General features: G+C 47.7%; 1 long non-coding RNA gene across 1 annotated transcript; it reads left to right on the top strand.

The window, feature by feature from the left end:
- The first annotated feature begins 2,066 nt into the window (after positions 1-2,066).
- On the top strand, positions 2,067-20,897 carry LOC125933731 (uncharacterized). Its single transcript, XR_007461086.1, has 3 exons — positions 2,067-3,381; positions 11,007-11,100; positions 11,707-20,897. It is a non-coding gene; the product is annotated as an uncharacterized LOC125933731 (long non-coding RNA).
- The last annotated feature ends 373 nt before the right edge of the window (positions 20,898-21,270 follow it).

Here is a 21,270-nt window from a genome sequence, read left to right as displayed (position 1 = left end):
AGAAAAAAACAGCCTCAGAAGTTGAACTTGAATGGTCTCCTTACCTTATTTGCCCTGACCCCGAGTTGCACTGCACTAACAAGGAATCTAGAACACGGGGCATGGAAATGCTGTGTTTATGAGATGAGGCTCAGGCTTACACATTCTTTGAGTCAGAGCCTCTGGAGTTGGTGGTGATTTAGTAGAGATGTGGGAGGGAAGCATTTTGCCAACTTGAGAACCCCCTTCTTAGGTTCAGCATTTTAAGCAATTTGAAAACTCCCATCTTTCAGCTTTGGGAGTTTATTTTCTCTTGGAAAATGTCTGGATCCTTTTTCTCTGTAAGTAGGGAAGAAAAAGGCTGCGAGTGAAGATGACAGGTTTACTTGGGCATGAAATCACTGTTGGACAACTCATTTTTCCTGAGTTAAGTGTCAAAAAATCTGCAATTTACAAAAGAAGTTTTCCTGAAATTACACATAGGGTGGATAATTGAGAGCAAAGTGCCTGGGCTGTCCGGCTGGAGCAGCACTGCCCTTTCTGGGAACTTGGGTCCCTCCCAGTGCAGAGTCCCCGGGGCAAGTTGTTGATTTCCAGTACTGGGGTCTGACCCACACCTGCTTAAGTCCGCAGCTCCTGGCCTTGCCCAAATGTCCTCGTTTCTGAGCAGCCCCGAGGCTAGTTTCTAGTTTGTTTGTAAGATCGGCAAGTATTCAGTTTTGTAGTGTCACTTGATAATGTTTTTATGTGAATCTCAGGAAAACTGGTAAAGAATTAAGAGTTTTATGTGGCCTGGAAGGTGGGGGAGCTGGATCCTCCCCATTTAGCAACAAGTGATTGACAGCTTCTCTGTCTGCAGTGGGCTGCCCGTCACCAATGCCATCAGAATCTAGAAGTGGGCGTTCTGGCGTTTTCTATTTCTGTCTCTATGGGTTCTGACCTATGACTCTCTCATCTCCCTATCTGTCTTCTGGCTGGTTTGGCACAACAGTGCTGTCATGTGGATCCGATCTGGAAGCCCCGAACAGGCCATGGAATTTTAGGTCTGTGCAGTAAATGGCTTCTTTCAGAAAGCCTGTACATAATGTGGCTTTCTCAATTAATGTGCTGCCTACAGGGTTTTCTTAACTCTTATTTGTTTAGTGTGTGTGTGTGTGTGTGTGTGTGTGTGTGCGCGCGCGCGTGCGTATACGTGCATGCGCGGGTCTTAGGACTTTGCACCATCATTCGTTGACATTAATAGTATTACTTATCATTCAGGAATCACCAATTCCACTTTAAAATTATGACTAGCTCCATAAGGAAAAAGAGAATCTGGAAAGAGGCAGCGAGTGTAGGGATTGAGGCCTCCCTAGAAATACCGGCTTAAGCTTTGCAAGTTTTGGCTCCCAGGTATACCAGTATTCTAAACGTCAGTATAGAAAGGAGACTGAGGCCCCAGGATGGGGCACTAAGCTTTTCCGCATGGAAGTCAGTGGTGCAGGCCAGCTTTGCTGTTCTGGTGCCACATGGTCCCTTGCTGTAGGGAGCAAGAATTGAGTAGACCACGTGCCCGTAGGAAGGGCTAGTTCTATGCTCACGGTGTTCATATGTTCCGAAGTGCAGGCCGAGGTAAGATCCTCTCCTCCAATATCAGACAGTCTGTGAAGAGGCAAAAGCTCCCCAGTGAACAGCCTTTCCCCTGGCTTCTCCCGACTGAAGTGTAAATGACTTTTGAGAGCAGAATAAGCCGGTCGATAAATTCATTCTTTGAACTTCTCTGACTGGGAAGTGGTTCTGAGGCTTTGAAAATCTTCAAAGATCTCAGCCTGTGAAGTCAATAGGTCACGTTTCGAGTTGCCGGAGCGAAGGCCAGGATTCCGCTCGGCACGCACTGTGTTGAGGACCTAGTATGTGGGAAGCATTCAAGGTGCTGCTGACCTAGGAAGAGCACAGCCCCGGCCCTTCAGAAGCTGTCTGGGGAAGAACAAAAGACAAGGACATACATGTTCTCTAAGCTTAGTCCAGACAGCTGTGGGAACCAAGGGTGGGGATGGGGATATTGGGTTGGGAGTGGGGGAGGGAAGATGGGGAAGGGATAAGGGCTCTTTGCATGCAAGTCATTGCATAAGGCAAAGGTTGGGAGGCAACAAAAGTGATCTGAAATATGGCCTGTCCTTGTGCATTTCTTGACTCAAAAGTTTGAAATGATGATGAAATGCTAATGACACCTAACATTTATTAAGCCCCTGCTAGGTATCAGATATGATGAGTTTACATGAATTGTCTCATTTAGTTCTTATCATAAATTCTATGAGATTTGTAAAGTTATCCCTACTTTTTTTCAGATGAGAAAACTAAAGCTCAGAGAGGTCAAGCAATTTTCCCAGGACCCCTCAGCTAGAACTGGATATAAATCCATGTCTATCTGTGTAACTCCAGCGCCTTCCCCCTAAATCAACCTTTTTTTCTGGATTGCTTGTTTTTTTTTGTTTGTTTTTTTTTTTTTTTTTCTTTTCTTTTTGTTCATTGTGGAGACCTGAAGAAGAATCCTGTGGTCCTCGGTCCTGAAAAGGGTCTACCAGAATTCAGAGGACCTTGTGTCTCTTGCATCCAAAGCCATGGCTCCTGGCAGCTGGGACCTGGGCCTCACCACATGCACCACGTGTCGCTGGCTTCCAGGTGCCAGGGGCTTGGGCCGAGGCCACACAGTTGTCTGCACGGGGCCCGGCCCCACCGCTGGCTGTCTGGAGTGAACGCCCGGGATGGATCCTCTCCGTCTGCCAGGCTGTTTTCCTCATCCATCTGCCTTGTTGGCTTTTAATGCAAGCAGGAAACAAAACCGAAAAAAGAGGAAATCGGTGCTTTACAGAAAAGGGACAACATCTTCCTTTAGCCAGTGGGGGTCTGAGGAGGGGCGCGGTGACTAAGGTTTGCGGGGCGCTATTACCTGCTGGTGAGGGGCTACAGAAGCCAGCTGCGGATCAGGCTGTGCCGCCGGTGCCTGCGAGTGGCTGATGCAGAGGCCTCTTGGCGGCTGGGGGAGGCGGCACGAGCTGTCAGCTTCGAGCAGGAAGCCAACCCAGCCCGCGGCACCCGGAGGGCGAACAGTTGAATGAAACACACACTTGGTGAGGATGTTCGGCTTACAGATGTCACTAAGCTGAAGCCGTGATCGCCAGGAGCCAATACATCGCGGCTTGCGGCATTGGACCCCACCGACCTGACGCTCTCTTTCCTCACCTGTGGCCGAGAAGGGATACGGGATAAGCCGCTTCTTGGCCGCAAGTCCTGGGAATACTATTTTGTGTTTGGAAACTGCCAGAGAAGCACTGATGAGCCAGGCCATTGCGCCGAGCACGTTGGTCGTGGCGGGCTCCCTTCCGGTGACTGAGGCGGAAGCCAGGGAGAGCACAAGTTCTGGTAGGTGTCCAGCGGGCAGGCCAGGGCCACGGCGCGTCCTGCGCTCATCGCCTTCGGCTCAGGTGGGGGACGCGGGGTGTGGCTCTTGCCGTATCCTGGGGCAGGCGGGCTTGCGTCTTCTTCTGACTTGAGAGGCCATTGTTCTTGGAGGCTTTACACTCGGGTGGCACGTGATGTGTCGCACTTCGGGCACCTGTTCTTTCCCAGGGAAGAAACACTGATCCAACACCGCAAGGGCTTTGCAAACAGTGCTCACAGGCAGCAACCAAGGGATCCTCCGCCCTGTGGTGTCTAGGCAAGGGTCGCACACACGCACCTTTGTGTCTCAGCATTACGTTTTCATGATCGAGATCAGAGAAAATATTTGTCCCTATACTTGGGAGACTGGGACAAAAATACAGCCATAATCTCACCATCCTCACGTGCCAATTCTTGACACGTTTGCATACGAATTCCCAGCTTTTTTAGCCAGGCATTTTTTTTTCCTACACCCGTGGTTCAAGACCACGCCATTTGCCGAGCCCTTATTGCGCGCTAGGTACGGAGGCTGCTGGAGAAGCTTTGGGAAGTTTCGGGAATATCAGTTTAACCAAATGGTAAGCGATTTAAAAGAGTTTCTTAAATGAAAGCAGATGTGGTTGTACTATGCAGTAGAGCGAAACAATGTGCACGAATCAAATGTCATTATGAGCGAAGACTTCAAAGATGGGCCACCACGCAGCTTCTGCGTGGGGGAGGGGAGAAGCGGATTCGTAACAGGCCCCTGTGAGGAAGTCCCTGCAGCTGCTTGAGGTCGATCCTGTGAGATGAAAAAAAACCAGACGAGGGCAGGGCAGAGTGCAGGACCGAAGTTCTTAGAACGCCGAGTTGAGCTCACATTGAGTTCTATGTGCTAGGCATCATGCTGACCCCTTCGCATGTATTATCTCATTTAATTTTTACAGCCACCCAGGAGGTAGGTTCTACTGCTAGATTTCCTTTGCAGATGCAAAAATTGAGGCTCAGAGAAGTTAGGCCACTTGCCCAAGATTAAACAGCTTTTCGTAGGCCAACACCCACGTGGCTAAAACATCAGGAGGGCATCTTCCAAGATGAGAGGTCTCACATAAATATAAACGACGACTCCTCAGTTTTATTAGAGTCCATTGAATATGAAAATATGAATCTTTCTGCATAGTGTGTTGTGTTTTTTGTTTGTTTGTTTTGGATATTAGAAACATAGTCCCCTTTACACACTCCTTATAAAGCTTGAACAACTTGGTAAGGAATCCTTTTAAAAGGTAGCCCATGAATCCCTGGCCTCTTACAGAGATTATTCTGTACATGACTTAACCTTTGATTGAAGCTCCATTTGGCTGCCAGGAGCATCCATACTGTCATTCTGAGAGGCTCTGGGGGTGCTTGGGTGAATGGGATTCTTGGTCTCCCTGGAGCTGGCCTTGCTCTGGCACTGCCTGTGGCCTCCGTCCCCTCTCCGCCACCTCTGGTCTCTGCTTCCAGGTCTGCCGTCTGCTGGACGCTTCCCTGTCTCCTCTCTGTGTTTATCTTCCCGTCTTCCTTGCCCATCGCCTCAAGGCTCAGCTTCCACAGGAAGCATGTTGTCTTTTTTTTTTTTTTTTTAATTTTTTAAATGTTTATTTATTTTTGAGAGAGACAGAGCACGAGCGGGGGAGGGGCAGAGAGAGAGGGAGACACAGAACCCGAAGCAGGCTCCAGGCTCTCAGCTGTCAGCACAGAGCCCGACACGGGGTTCGAACTCCCGGACCGTGAGAGCGTGGCCTGAGCCAAAGTTGGACACCCCCATTGTCTTTTGTGATGCAAAGAGCTTCTGTTTGCCAAGTGCCAGACGCTGTGAAGTCTCTACACGATCCCGTTTAGTCCTTCATGCAGTCCAAGGGGCATCTTGGGCTTGGTTTCTAGCAGAGGGCACTGGCTCAGCCACGAGGCTATTTGTCTCTGTAAGCTCGCGGCTCTTGAGAGTGGAGCTGGGATTTGGACCCATGTCTATCCAATTGCAATCCTGCTTCCTTAGGTGTGCGTAGCGCCGTCTGTAATAACTGGGCCTAGGAAAAGAGTCCGCTCCTGGCCTTCCGCATAACAAAGCAAGACATGGTTAGAGCCTCCGCCGCTTCTGGCTTGTTTTCACCAGAGCAGCAGTGAGCTCGAGGGGTCTTAGGGAGGTAGCAGAGTCCTGCCTCTGAGTTGATGAGGAGCCCACATTCTAGAGACAGCGGCTGAGGCCCAGCCCTTCACCCGAACGCGCGTGCTCCGTGACTCGGGGGTAATGCCAGCACTGAGCTCACTGTGCCCTAAGTGCAGTCCTACGAAATGCCGGTGACGGTGACAGTAATCCTAACGCTAATGGCAGCAGACCTTCTCTGAGGGCTCGCTCTGCGTCCGGTGCTGCTCGGAGGCCTTCACACACAGGAGCTCTCGTACCCTCACTTTGACCCTGTGCCGTAGGTCCATGCCTTCTATGTCTTACCGACCGGGAAAACCACGGCACAAAATGGTCAGGTGACGTGCCTGAAGCCACAGCCCTGGGAAGTGGTGTGGCTGCGGTGCCGACCACGGGCCATCTTGGTTTAGTGTGGGGACGTTGCCACTCCTGTCCCCTGCCAGACAGGGGGAGCCTATCTCTCCCTCTGTGCCCCTGACTCACCCCGTGCCCTCCTGTTTGGCTCAGGTCTATGCGGCTACTCTCTCGCAACCCCCTCCATCCCTCTTCCTCCTTTCTCTCCTCCTTCCCTGCTTCGCCTCCTCTTTCCTCCCACCTCCTTCTCCCCTCTCCTCCCTTTCTTCCAGTCCCCACAGTGGCCTCTGCCTCTCGAAGCTGGGGCTGCCGACTTCAGGTAGCCCAGCCGTTGCTGCTGCCGTGTTCGTGTCCCTTGACGTGCGGTGCTCCCCCAGCAGCCACGCTTGCCCTGAGCACACAGCCCGCTCTGAGTGCCAGTTGCTTACCCACCTTGCCACCGATCGTGCCCACGTATCATAATTGTGCATTTTTTTCCTTGAAAGCCAAATGATGGAGCTAATAGGGTTCATGCTGAGAACAGATGTTCTTATTTCTGTACGTGGCGAGGATTCTGATTCTTTTGTACTCCCATTTGAAGTGTTTCTGGTCGAAGGGTTCTTGGGAAGGGCTGAAAACTCACGTTGTCCTTCCAGTAAGGAACTGGGCACAGGTCTTGAGGGGGTGTGAAGTAGCCTTCGTTGGCATTTTAGACTCCATCTGCTTCCTGAGGACACAATCCTGTTCCTATTTGAAAACTGCCTTTGCTCGCATTTTATAATTAGGCATTCAGATTTTCGCTTTTCTAGTTGTTTCAATCTCAAGCTAATGTGGCAGTTAACAATTCGTCCATTTTCTGCTTTATTTCCTCTTCTCCCCATGCTTGGAATTCATGGAGGGCTTTTTTTTTTTTTTTCCATTCCCATTAAGAATGCTAAAAGACTGTGATAGTATTATTCATTCATTTAATATTTATTGAGTGCCTTCTATGTGCAAGGCACTGGGGTACGAGACAAAGCTGCCACTTTCCTGGGGATAGTGTTCTGGTCAGGGAAGACAGACAATAAACAAACAAATAAACAAGATAATTTCAGCTTATCTTGTTTCAGAAGTGCCGTGGAAAAATGGAATCAGGTGAAAGAACAGAGACAAGAGGGGAAGTGAGGGTGACTTGGTATAAGCTGGTCAAGGAAAGTCTTTCTGGGGAGGGGAAAGTTAAGTTGAGGTAAGGGGAAAGCATTCTAGAAAGGGACTGACAACTGCAAAGGCCCTGGGGCAGGGGAGAGTTGGAGAGTTAAAGGCACAGGACAAAGGCCAGCATGGTTGGGTGTGCTGAGCATGGGGAGGGGATGCAAGGTAGAGTCAGGGAGGTGGGCAGGGACTACATCTCGTAAGACCTTCAGGGTTTCTACCTCTCCCCCCCCCACACATATTTTTTTTAAGTCAATCCATAAAGGATGACTAACTAAAAACTTTCCCTACGATCTTCTTGTGAGTTCTGGTCTGCTTTCTGGACCACTGGCAGATATTCTATACCAGTTTCCCCTTCACCTGATGGGCTTTGGCTGAACTCTCTTCAGTTGTACTTTGTCTTAGGGCTGAGATGGAAGAGGAAAATGCAGACTTACTCAGACAAGCCCTAGATGGATTTCCTTAAATCAAGCCTCAGTCCTGGTGAAATTTGACCACAGTCACAGTTGGTATTTCAGTCATCAAAGGCAGCAACACTGTGCTCCAGTGAATGATACATCGCCTTGAGTCAGAGACCAAATCTTACAGCTTTGTTCACTTTGGACACACATACATACAGAGAGATGTCTGCATATGTCTGCGTTTTAACGGTGCTGCTAATATCAGGGAGGGGTGTGATGATGCCCTTGGACAACTCCTCTGGCTCGTGCAAAGCTAGTCCTCTTCTGTTCTGCTCAGAACGGGGAGAGCAAAGGGTTTCATCATGAAATTGCCCGAGGTCATCTGTGGCCACGTGGTGAGCATTGTTTTGGGGTCTCTTAGGCTCCCTCTGTGGTCCCAGGTCAGAAGTAGAGGCTGGGGTCTTCTCGTGGAGTCACGGGCCTCTTCCAGAATGAACCCAGCTTCCCCAGATGCTGTTCACAAACTTGCCCTGCCTTCAGAACCTGAGGTCATGTCCAAAGATGAAAGGGAAGGTTATCTCAAGAATCTACCCAGTTTCGGGGCATCTGGGGGTGGCTCAGTTGGTTAAGTGTCCGACTTCGGCTCAGGTCATGATCTTGCAGTTTGTGGGTTCGAGCCCTGCGTTGGGCTCTGTGCTGACAGCTCAGAGCCTAAGCCTGATTCGGATTCTGTGTGTGTGTATGTGTGTGTATGTGTCTGTCCCTCCCCCTCTCACACTCTGTCTCTGTCTCTCTCGCTCTCAAAAATAAATAAACCTTGAAAAAAGAAAAAAGAATCTACCCCGTTTCATTCAGGGGGAACCTATACACAGGCATCACAGGCATCTATGGGCTTCTACTGGCCACTCATTAAAGTCAGTTCCTGAGCACCTGCTGCAGTCCACACCACACCGCCTCCACAGGTGTGCCCATGGACAGGTATGCATACCACCCATCAAGCACGAGGTGCCTCATCCTAGCTAACAGTAGAGTAGGGACTGGAACGGACCGGGTGAGAGAAGCCCAAAGAAAAATGGAGTGGACTCTGAGGAGGTAGGGAGCAAACAAAATAGTCTCTGATTCACTGGAGAACTGCCCTGCCCAAGACCCGGGTGGGCAGACTGGGGCGGAGAGCCCTCTGGAAAGACTGGCGGTGAAAGCACAGAGCTCTAAGATTTCTGAATGCAACTGAAGGAACTGGTGTGTTAGACTCAGAAGCCCATGACAGCAGTCTTCAACTATTTACAGTGGAAGAAGTCATTAGATTTGTGCTTTGCCACCCTGGAAGGCAGAAGGCAGAACTGGAAGGCGGAACGACACCAAAAATAGCGGTGACACACGGATGCATGGCAATAATTGAGTGGATCCTGTGTCCCAGGACCTGGTATAGTCTACGAGGAGTTCCTTTATCAATCCTCACCACAGCCCTCTGAAGGAAGTCACACACATGTCCTCCTTTGCCCTTTACCCTTGGAAAAGATAAACTCAGGCACAAGAACTTAGGCCTTTGCCCACGGTCACGCAGCTAGCAATACGGAGAGCTAGGGTTAGACCTTTTATCTATAGCTGGCTCCAAAACACATGCTAGTAATTGATGCCCATTGTCCCCTTGCGATTTGACACAAGGAAGAACGTTCTCAAATAATGGAAGGAGAATATGTGAGCTCTTTGTTGCTGGAGGTGCTCAAGCTGAGACGGTGTCATTACTCAAGGGAGGTGTGTGGGCAGAGATGTGGCTGCATGACTGCCAAATCCCCTTCCAACCCTGAGATGTCACAAGGGTTCAGGAGCTAGGGAGTCTTAGGCCAGCTTGTTCTCAGCTGAAGGGAGACGCAGAGCCTAGGAAGGGCACAGGCTCGTCTGTTCAGATAGATTCTGTGGATTTGCCATTATGGTCCAGTAAGAGCCTATAGGTATAGGGTCCACTCTGTCTCACAAACCTCAAACCTGTGGAAAATCAAATGGGAAGCACTGAAATGCTGGCCTCAGAGGGGGGTTGGCAGTGACTTGCCTTATATTTTGAAACAGTTTCCACCCTGAGCTATTTCTTAGTTAAAAGTACCACAATTGTTAGGAAAGGCTCTTCTGTATATATATGTATATATATATATATATATATTTTTTTTTTTTTTTTTTTTTAAAGGCGCTTCTTTTTAATTGTCTGAAACTACTGTAAGCTGGTAAGCACACCGCTTGATTTCCTCATTCCTGACCTGGGTGATCCAGGTGGAAAAAGGGTGGGAGGTGGGGATGGGCACAGAGAGAAAAGTGTTCTGGGCAGAGAGGACACCAAAACCTGTGGGTCTCTCAGACCTGCCCGAGGTCCTACCTTCAGACATGTTGGTGTATAAAATAGCAATTTATATCTATTAGTTTGAACTATTGGAAACTGCAATCTTTACAGGTTAAGATGGCTAAATATAGTAATATAGAGTGGTAGTAATAATGCTAGCAATTAAGCAAATAGTGGGCATTGAAGCTTGCTCATTAGTACTCAGATCTGCAAAGGGTTGGAACGTGTTCTTATTTTCTTTGGAGGTCTCATTTCTCACTTGATAGCAGAAGGGTGGGTGAAGGAGGGAGAGCATGTTTTAATTTCCTGATTTAATGCAATTCTGGTCCTGTGATTTCAAGCAGCCTCTTTTATGTTAACATGGTTCATTTGGAGAAAATAGTGGTCCTTTGGGGTTTCTTCCCGTTTCTGTTCTCTTTCTGTTCATCTAATGCTGCCACCGTCTAAGGGGAGCTCGTGTAACAGCACGGGCAGGGGAAAGGGGTCCTCAAGGGTGTCCCTGGGTCCTTGCTGGCCTCGCCTGAGCTATGTGTCCTCCTCGCTGCTACTGGGCACCCTGCATGTGTGCCTGCTGAGGGCTCCCGCGGACACCTATGGACCGGGCCTCCACCTCTGCCTCTGCCTGGAGCTCCCTGGGTCTGTAGCCTCCTGTTCCTGTCTTCTTCCTCATCTTTTGGTCTTTTTAGTGTCGTTGAGGTCCCTGGAGGCTGGTAAATTTCAATCACGTTCTCTCCACCTGCCTCCATCACGCGAGGCCCTGGGAGGCTGCTCATATGCTTTCCTTCTGTCTGTGTTCTCTGCCTGCTCCCATGCCACGCTGGATGCGCTGGATCCCAACGCAGGCTTTCTGTGAAAGGCTTTCGGGTTTTCCAGCCAGCGCCCAAGGAAGGAGGGCCCTGACCTCAATGAGTGTGCCAGTAGTTTCTCAAACCTGTAGAGAGCTTCTAGGAGTCTCATGTCCTCTCCCTATCCTCTCTTAAGATTTGTTTGAAGGGTAATGGACAAAGAGAAGTGGGGACCCTGCTTGGGCTGACTCATGCCTGTTCTCTCCTCTCTTCCTACTTCCTCCTGCTTCCCTTCTGGGTGGAAAGAGCTCCTCTTAATGTCAGATCACCCTCTTTTCCTACTTGATGGAAGGTTTCTGCTGATTAATTTACGTGTTGCTGTTCTATGACTTTCTTTGGTCTAGGTGGAGTGAACTTCACCCTTGCTTGGGAATCAACATGGGAAATACAATAGGGTGCATTTGAGAAACAGTATCCCCGATGTCTACGAAAGGCCAGGTAGGTGCCAATCACTTTGATTCGATTCTCCTAACAACCCTGTCCACAAACTCAGTTTACAGCTGATACAACGCAGGCAGAGAGATGGAATGATTTGTCTGAGGTCATACGGAATGATTAGTGCCGCAGAACCGTGATTTAGACCCAGACCTCCCAGACTGTAAAATGTAAGGACTTCCCACTAGCAGCAATCCTCACAGGTCTAAGATATCTGCTACATCTGTCACATATGTACCACACAAGTGTGCTTTTGGTGAGACTACCATATATTCCTGTATTTCATAGAGCATAACTCAGAGGGAAAGAAGAACCTTGCAATATTTCAAGATTATTGTAATATGTTCATATTTAATGAAGTATGCATAATATTTATGTAGTATTTTAACTCGAAGAGTTTTGTACCTCAGTCTTATCATCGTCTGGCTTATTTACTCTCCCCCACCTCTGTGTGGCCCCATTGACGCGGTGAGTCTCTGCTGGCCATTGGTTGGGTCTGTTGTTAGTAGTCCCAGGTATGGGTTGGCAGAGCGGGAGCCTCCCATCCTGTTCCCCCACGACCTGTGTCGTGTTCTACTCCCATGGTAAGCTCCCATGTCTCCATGACAGGCTGGCCGAGAGAAGCTACTTGCAGACGGCCACGGCCAGCACTCAGAAGTGGAGAACATTGTTTGGGAGTCAAAGAGACGGGCCCCAGAGGCAGGCAGGAAGAGTAGCAGACTTAGCACCATTGCCAGCTTCCACAGACCAGCTGATGACCCATGTGAGCCCAGAATGGAAAAGACTGTCACATGTTGGGTGCCTGGCCTGGACCTCACATCAGGTGGTGAGTATTGTCCGTTCTGACCGTGAAGGTCAGTGACTAAGGTATGAGTACAGTGTGGGTCTGACAGCTCTGGCTTCTCACTATGCCAGCCTGTGAGCCCAGAGTGGGGACTCAGAGAGACAGGACCCGGGCAAGATCCTCCCGGCTGCCCTTGCTCACAAGGACTCATGTAAGGCACAGGTGCCATGATCGTTGAGTGCCAGAACACATTCTACGGGACCGTCAAGGCCAATGAGCTAGACCTGAATGTCATGGGGCACAGCTCGATTTGGGGCACTCATGGGAAGCGTCATCGTGTGAGCTCACGATAGAGATGACATTTGAGTTGGCTTCTGAATAACAAGTGAGAGTTTGCCAGATAAGAAGTGGGAGAAGGCATTCCAAAGAAGAGGAAACAGCAAATTCAAAGGTGTCAGAGCAGGAAAGTGTGTCTATGTGCGGGGTCTGGAGAATGCCTTGTTGTGGGTTGGAGGCCACTGGACCATGTGTCCTTGGGAGGTTGTATTTCCTACTCCAGATGCGCTTTTTGCATCATCATGATGACAAACGTCTGCTCCCTTGTTTTGGTCCCAGTTTCCCAGCCCCTCCCTAAGTGGAGCTGACTTGTCACTCTGTCCTCTTCCCATAGACTCAGCCCATCCTGATCCTTAGCACCAAGCACTGACCTTTGTATATTAGAGATGAGAAACATCTCATAATATAAAGGAACTGTGGTTTAATTCTCGATTCTACTTGATCTTTCTCCCATGAAGACTTTGGCCTGGTCCTCATAGACTCATGGTTAGGCCCATAGCTAAGGGTCCTGCCTCTTTTACTGATATTTCTCCAAACATTTGAGTCCTTTTTTTGGAACTGAAGCTCAGTGACTGGGGACTTAACACATGCTATAAAACTTCTGTGGTGCAGCTGCCTCTAAATTGATCCATTATTTGTTTAGAGGGGCTACTTTTTTCATTATTGCCTGAAAAAAAAATCCTGCTTCTAATTATTTACGGTTTCCAAAATTGCCTCTGTCTCCATGTGTCGACTCTGAGGTTTTCTCTCATTTACCACCGTGCGTACTCTGTGCTCTAAATTATTAGTGCTAAGCCCATGCCTTTGTGTGCTCCACACTGTGTCAACATTGGGGGAAATTCTCTTTCTTTTTCCTTCTTTCTTTCTTTCTTTCTTTCTTTCTTTCTTTCTTTCTTTCTTTCTTTCCTTCCCTCTTTCTTTCTTTCTTTCTTTCTTTCTTTCTTTCTTTCTTAAGTACCTACTATGTGCTAAGCACTGGAAATAGAGTGGTAAGCAAGACATAGTCGTTGACATCACAAAATTTAAGTTTTAGTGAAGGAAGACTGATGATACCCAAATAAGTCAATAGGAAAGCTATTTAAAGACTTAGATGTGCCAAGAAAAAAAAGATCGATGTGTTAGAATCTGATGGGGGGTAGATGCAGTGGTAGTGGGATGACCTCTCAGGGGATGTGTCATTTGAAATAGAAAGCAGGGGCACCTGGGTGTCTCAGTCGGTTAAGCGTCTGACTCTGGATTTCGGCTCAGGTCAGGATCTCACAGTTCATGGGACGGAGCCCTGTGCGGGGCTCTGCGCTGACAGCGTGGAGCCTGCTTGGGATCCTCTCTCTCCCTCTGTCTCTGCCCTTCCCCAGCTCGCGTGCTCTCTCTCTCTCTCAAAGTAAATGAATGAATTAATTTAAAAAATTAAAAGGAAAGTAAGTGATGAAAGTAGCTGAGGGAAGCACATTCCCAAACAGCAAGAGTGGAGGTCATGTGACAGGGAAAAAGTTGGAGGCTTGCAAGAGGCAGTGAGGCATGCCGTGAAACAGGATAGTAGACAAGAGCCCAACCTTAGGGAACAAGGCAAGGGTTTTGCATTTTTTCAAAGACACTTGTTGAACCATGTTATGGAGGATCTGTTATTTAGCCTGGATTCATAAAAAGTGATTGCAATGGAAGGTCCAGAGACTGTACTGTGAGGACAGAGGCTTCGATGAGGATAAGAGCCACATTCAGAGGCAGAAGCTCCCCATGCTTTTTGCAGTGTTCAGTGGGCTGCAGGGAGATAGCCAATTTCCATCTTAAATGTCCATCGTCAAGTCAAACCCGTGAAACCATGCGGAGGATAGAAATGGCTCCCAACCCTTTGGCCTGGTAGCATCATAGTCTTTCCTGGGAAGGGGTATGTGTGCGTGTGTGTGTGTGCGCGTGCACACATGTGGATGTGCAGGGAGCGTGGAACGTATGCCAGGCTGAACGCCTCATTTTACTTTCATTCTAAAGTTTGCATAACACGTTGGGTTGGGTACTTTTGAGGTCTCGGCTCTGGCTAAGAAATTAGTGAAACTGCAAACAGGGAAAAGGTAACAACAGGTCACCAAGACAAAACGCTTCCAGGACAAAGGTTTTCAACATCTTCCGCACGTCTCTGCTGTGGCTTGCATAAACTGTAGCTGTTTCGTTCAAATTTTATCTCAGAAATAGTTTTTTGTCTATCAAGAAGTTATGATTGACAACACTCGCATGGATTTCTTTTGTATCGAAAGTTCATCCACTGGCGATAGCCCTCACTCCGATAAATTTGTGCCACCACATCCACTTAAGTTATGTGAACTATGAGGGAAAGCTTGTCTCGCATCTTAGTTGAACTGGACCATTTTCTGAGCCCATCGGATGGCTTAGTTATTGAAACATTATTATATGTGAATATTTACCTACTACGAATCAAAATTGTCTTAGCACAATAGACTCTGAGGCCAAGACAGCAGCTGCCCTCCATCACCGCTAGCCTAAAATATTTAAGTAGCCTCGTGTCTTTATTAATTAACTTCTTACATTTTACAAACACCAGAGTGCTCATGAAGAACTATTACTATGGAAAAAAAGTGGAGGGAAATTCAGCCCACTTGAAAGGTAAAAGAAAAGGTGAGAGGACGGGGGTACAGGAGTCACAGGAAAGTCAGAAGAGTGCTCCGTCCAGGACAGCCTCCTCTGGTGTCAACATCCCTGTCTTCCTGCCTGTGTTTGACAGTTGTCACAATGTCAACAAGTCTTACATGTGTACAACGTAGACTCACCACATACGTATATATACACAGAGGCGTACGTATACATATGTGGACATGTGTATGGAACTGTTTATTACAAATGCATTTCACAAACATTCACTCAGTGAGGTAACTGACAGACATTTGAACTCTACAAAGTTCAACACTACTGCAGGCAGTAGGAATACAGCGGTGAACAAAACAGATAGAACCTCTGCCCTTGGAGAGTGTCCACCAATTTTAAGAATTCTGGGGTATTCTGTCAGATGCTGATACCATGGTTTGCTTAACCATTGTCCTGTTTTGGGACTTTCCAGTTGTTTCTCATGATTATAGAAGGTCCCTGACCTATGATGGTTCTGGCTTACAATTTTTTGACTTTATGATGGTGAGAAAGAGATACCCATTCAGTAGAAACTGAATCTTTGAATCTTGCATTTTGATGTTTTCCTGGGCTAGCAATATGCAGTGGGACCCTCCCATGTGACTCTGGGTAGCGGCCGCAGTCCCCAGACGGCCACATGATCACAAGGGTGAGCAGCCGATAGGCTGGCAACCACTCTATATCCATATGGCCGTTCTGTTTTCATACTTTGAGTATAATAGTCAATCGATTGCATGTGATATTCCACACTTTATTATATAAAATGGGCTTTGTGTTAAGTGATTTTGCCCAACTATAGCTAATGTAAGTGTTCTGAGCACGTTTAAGGTCAGTGAGGCTAAACTGTGAAGTTTGGTGTTAGATGTGTGTTAGATGCATTTTTGACTCGTGATAGGCGTAACTACGTTGTAAATCCAGGAAGATCTGTATTAAAAAATGCTACACTAAATGTCCTTGTACATTTTTGTCCTTGTGTGCGAGCATGTATCTGTAGGACAGATTTTTTTATTTAAGGCTTTTCCAAAAAGTTATTCCCCTAGTTAAAAGCTTTGAAATGAGTTTCATTTTGAATTATGTATTTTGATTAATGCCATTTTGCCAAATCCAAAAAATCATTTTAATAAAAGGTTAGGGGGAAACTCCTCTGGGGTTCTTTTTCTATTTCCCTGCCTTTTGCCTTATGCCAAAATTTTTTTTAATGATTTCCTTGCCAGTAACTGCTTTTGGCATAGCCAGAAGCTGAACATCATGAGGTTGGTGGGGAGGGTGGGGGCAGACGGAAAGGAGCATTTGGCTCCAAATTGCATAATTTGGCAAGTTTTCCTACTACGGTAGTCATGTTTTTGCAAGATTCAGTGAACTTTCTGAAGGCTGACTCTCCAGAAAAACCATGACAGCATGGCTGCCTCTCTCCCTCTTGACTCATCCCTCTCACCCTTGTCGTTCAGGGCTCTGTGGAGGCTGTTGAGTTTCTTGGGCTGTTCTCTTGCCCGGTGGAATAGGCCTTACTTCTTCTTTATTCCATTTTGCATTTGAACTCTTTCCCCTTCTAGTAGTTACCTCAGACACGATAACAGAAGGCCAGTGAGGGTTTTCCTTGCCAAACTCCACTGGTGTATGTGTGTAGGTAGAGACCATGAAGATGTGCTTCCAGGATGACTGATGAAACGGCATTCCATCTTTGTCGCCAGAATAGTCATCGACGATGGCAAATACCCTTTTTTTTCTGAGCGTAGGTGACACACAATGTTACATTGGTTCCAAGTGTACACATAGTGATTTGACAAGTGTATACATTGTGCTGTGCTCATCACAAGTGTAGCTCCCATCTGTCACCATACGTCACTTTTATAGTATCAATGACGATATTCCTTAACGGTAGCGAATAGTCTTGATCACTTACTCGGTGCCAGGCACTGTGCTAAGCCCTCGTCTTATTTGTTTCATTCCCTTAATAACCCTACAAGGTAGGAACCATCCTCCCCATTTTCCATGTGGGAGAATAAGAAATGAGAAAGTAACTGCTCAAAGCGCACCAAACTAAAAGTTGGAAGATCTGGAATTTGAAGCCAGGTCTTTTGCATTCTGGAGTCCCGCAGTCCTGACCTCCGTGCATCCTGCCTCATTTCCTGTCTAGGCTATGTCTAAGGGTATCTCGTGTCGAAGGAGCTTTTCTCTACTCGTCCTCTGGCACGCATCAAAGCCACAGCCGTAGGCCACAGCTGAGCTGCTGAGAAACACGATAAAGGCGTTTATGATGCTGCTGCAGATGACTATGACCTCATCTTCCAAGACAGACCTACTATGTGGGAGAGAGGAGGCAGAGTTAGACTCAGAGACCTAAGTTACAGTGTTAGCTCTATCACTTATCGAGCACTGTGACTTTTCTCGGTTTCTTAACTTGGAAAATAGTGACCATCACTCCCTTCTAAGTTGCAGTGAGGACGAGACAGTATGTGTACAAGCCCCCACTAAAGGATTCTTTTATTGTTATTTGTTATTATCGCCCCAAGTGAGGCAAAGACAATCCAAGTCTCCATGAGAAGAAAGAACATAAGTCTGAGTTCCTGACTGAGGAGAGGCAAAAGTTTCCGGGAACTGCAACATGGATGAACCTTGAAAACATTACACTAAGTGAAAGAAGGCAATCGCAAAGATCACATACTGGATGATAACATTCATATGGAGTATGTGGAACAGGCAAATCTATACAGACAGAAAGTGGTTCGTTGGTGGCCCAGGGCTGGGAGGCCTAGGGGGACTGGAGTGTGACCACTGATGGGTATGGAGTTCCTTTTTGCGGTGGTACGCATATTCCAGTGTCGATTCTGGTGATGGTTTTGTAACTCTGTGAACATACTGAGAACCACCGAATTGCATACTTCGAGTGGGTGAATTGTAAAGTATTGGAATTACATCTCAATAAAGATTATCTGTCAAAAATAAGTTTCTGATGTCTGCTTTCTTAAAAGAAATTGAGAGATACTCAGTCTATCATGTTTATATTGAATGCATTTCTCAAAAACAGCACTGCCTCTTTCTTAGCCAGGGCATTTAGACAAAAGTATCAAAATATCAGTACAGAGTAAAACACAAAAAAAGCTAAAGGCAAAACAAAGTCAGGAAGAGAAGCTAGACGGAAAAAAGTAGATAGCTGGAAAGGAGACTGCCTATAAGTCTACACTGAACCTGACTCATGCTCCACGGGGCAGGCATTTTGAGCTGTTTGTTATACAATGATGGATCTGCAGTGATTCATCCACACACTCTTGTGGGGAATCCATGTGACAAAATGGCCTCCATGAAAAAGCAACTTGACCTTGCCCCACAGGCCACACAGATGTGCGTGTGGCAAGATGCCAAGGTAAGATGAGGACAGTTTGGTCCTTGTAGAATCAAACCATGGTGGCTGAATCTCAATTAACTGACCTATCCACCCAGGTCCAGCTGTAGGTGTTTGGTCCGCGGCAGGTGTGATACCTGCCAAAATATGACAAGATGCAGAAGAAGTAACTTGGCCATAAATGTCTTGTCTCTTGTCTCTGAAAAAAAAATACCTATAAAAGTGCCTGGCTCATGTTAAGACCTTAATGGATGTTTGCGGAAAGGATTGTTGTTGGAATGAACCCAGCCATAAAAGATGTTGTCTCCCTCCCTGACTCTTAGGTAGTGAATCCAGGGGGAAAAAAAGAGATGAACCACTTTTTGACATAATAATTTTTATTTTTGGTTGTACCTTCCAGTTTTTAGAGTGCCCCTACCTACGTCAATAGCTCATTTGATTTTGAACAGCACTATAGAGGTATAGAATGCTAGATGGCATTTAGAGATGCCTGTCCTGTTCAAGATCATATGGCCAGGGTCAAGACCCAAGTTCAGTGTCTTCCCAGGTCATGTGAGTTGAAATTACCTGGCCTAGTTAGTCAATTTAATTTTTCAATGTTTCAAGGGATTATATCGAAGCTACCCAGCATCACAGAGTGTGCTGTTGGTAAAAACATCACATATGGCAACGATGGGGGTTGACCAACCAAGTACCACTTCTTGAGGCCAAAATGAAGGAGGGAGCTATGACTAAGAGCACAGAATCCAGTGCCTGTGGGGGAAGGGGCTTAACAAGGTGGTTAAGAGCGTAGGTCCAGAACCACATTCTGGTTGCGGTCCAGTTTTGTCATCTGTTAAATTGGGACAGTGTCACCATGATGTAAGATTGTTGCCAGGGTTGAGCGTGCTGTGTGCTGAGTATTTAGCAGAGTGCTTAGCACATAGTTAGCGCTCCTTAAAAGCTATGTTTTAAACACTCATTTCTTTTTTCTATTTCTTTTTCTTCCATCCTCTCATTGCCATCCTCTTCACTGTCATTTGCTCAGGAAAGTACAGGGCTGTCTCATAACAATTGAGAATTTGGATGTCTTGTGAGGAGGCACAGACATATGGATGGGATTCAGGGTATGGCTGTGGTCTGCCCTCTCCACAGGCTGGACAAGGTTGGAACTCAGAGGTCCACACAGGGCAGCAAGCATAGGCAGGGATGTGGTGAAAGTGGGGGTCCGGTGGGGAAGGCTGCGGCAATAGGCACCTGTCTGGTTTCAATGCTGCAGTCGAAGCAGCCAGGTACAGGACTTGCACCGAGAGGCCGAGGCATCGGTTCAGAATCGGATGGGTGAGTGGGCCGTCCAACCTCCCACCACACACTGCGGGTGCCCCGGCTCAGGGCCTTTACCCCCAACCCCTGGGCAGACTCGGGCTAGCAGACAGGTGCTTTTCCCTCCAGGCAACGCGCTGGCCTTCAGAAGCTGGAGCTTGCAGCAGAGGGTTCTAAAGGGAATCTCATTAGCTCTCAAATGCCCAACTTTATTCTTTTTTTTTTTCCCCATATATGAAATTTATTGTCAAATTGGTTTCCATACAACACCCAGTGCTCATCCGTGCCTTCCTCAATACCCATCACCCACCCTCCCCTCCCTCCCACCCCCCATCAACCCTCAGTTTGTCCTCAGTTTTTAAGAGTCTCTTACGCTTTGGCTCTCTCCCACTCCAACTTTATTCTTGATGTTCCTAAGACATGAGGGACAAATGCAAACTAGTAAGAGGGGCGAGTTAAAAATCACGTGATGTCTCAACCACTGCAGGATTCTCCAACCCATTAATCAACTCTGTCAATCGCCAGAGACTCATTTGACCCCATGAACCCATCACCGCAGGTGCACGCGACCTTCTCTGCACGGCCCAACATCCAGTCTCCTGTCTTCTACTAAATCTTTTGGTGTACACCTGTGCAACAAGGTAAAGGACATCGTCTGCGGTTTGTCCAGTTTAAACCAGTACCTGCGAGAAGTGAGTGTTGATTTCAAATCTGGGCCTTGCAGGAAATGCTAATGATGTGCTACGGGGAGAGTGGGAAATACCACTGGCTAGATGAAGAGTGCAGAAAATGCCGCTCAGTGGAACGGGCTACTGTATCAGGATTTAAGAGACTTGAATTCCAGACTTTGCTCTACTGCTGACTTCCTATAACCTGGGTTGGCCCGGTGTTGTTGACTGTTAAATATGGTTAACCCTTGAGCTCTGTCTTTGACTGTCACAATGATCTGATGAGATAATATGGGGAGAAGAATTTTGGAAACTAAAAACTGCTTATCCTTTCATTCAAAAGTATTTGATAGCAGCATATTGGATACTAACTCAATGTAGCAGGTCCGGAGGGGGCAAACAGACCCGGGGTCTCTGTTGCTTACAGGATGAGGTTAAGCCTCAACTGCTATGAGAGAAGGAAGCAGAGTGGGGAGGACGGGGTGGAGGAGCAGGGCCCGGAGCCTGGGAGGGAAACTGACAAGGCAGTTCCCTCAGGTTCAACGGGCAAAGATTATGCCCATGGAACCAGACTTCAGGGATCAGCAACCACAGCCGGGAACCTGGAAAACAGAGGCGCCGAGGTTCAGAAAGGGGGCTGCCGAAGCCCTGGTCAGGAACCCCAGCAGGCCCGGGGTGCAGGCAGCCCAGGGGAAGAACAGGCCTTTTCAGCGTCACCCCCTCTTACCAGACCAGCTGACCGAAGAGACACAGAAGTGAGCTCTAAGTAAGTGCAAAACAAAGCAGTGGGGCTCCCACTTGGGTGTCATCGGGATCACCTGGGGCGCTTCTGAAGCCACAGCTCTCTGGGCCCCACTCTCAAGTTTCTGATTCAGTAAGTTCAGGGTGGGGCCCTCGCCCAGGGCATTTGCATGTCTAACAAGTTCCCAGGTGCAGCTCGTCTGCTGGTCTGAGGGGGACACTTAGCCAACCGAGCACCCTGGGGCAGTCTCTCTGAATTCCTGGCCCGTGAAAGAAATGGTAGGCAGAGGAAACATGTCCGAGTGTCCCGGCATCCCCCTCACCCGAAGCAGGTGCTCTGACTTGGTGCTGCCACAGGCTCAGAC

The sequence above is a fragment of the Panthera uncia genome (assembly GCF_023721935.1).
Source record: "Panthera uncia isolate 11264 chromosome A1 unlocalized genomic scaffold, Puncia_PCG_1.0 HiC_scaffold_16, whole genome shotgun sequence".
NCBI classification, from domain to species: domain Eukaryota; kingdom Metazoa; phylum Chordata; class Mammalia; order Carnivora; family Felidae; genus Panthera; species Panthera uncia.
The sequence above is the reverse complement of the archived record's forward strand: the minus strand, read 5'-3'. Positions and strand labels throughout refer to the sequence as shown.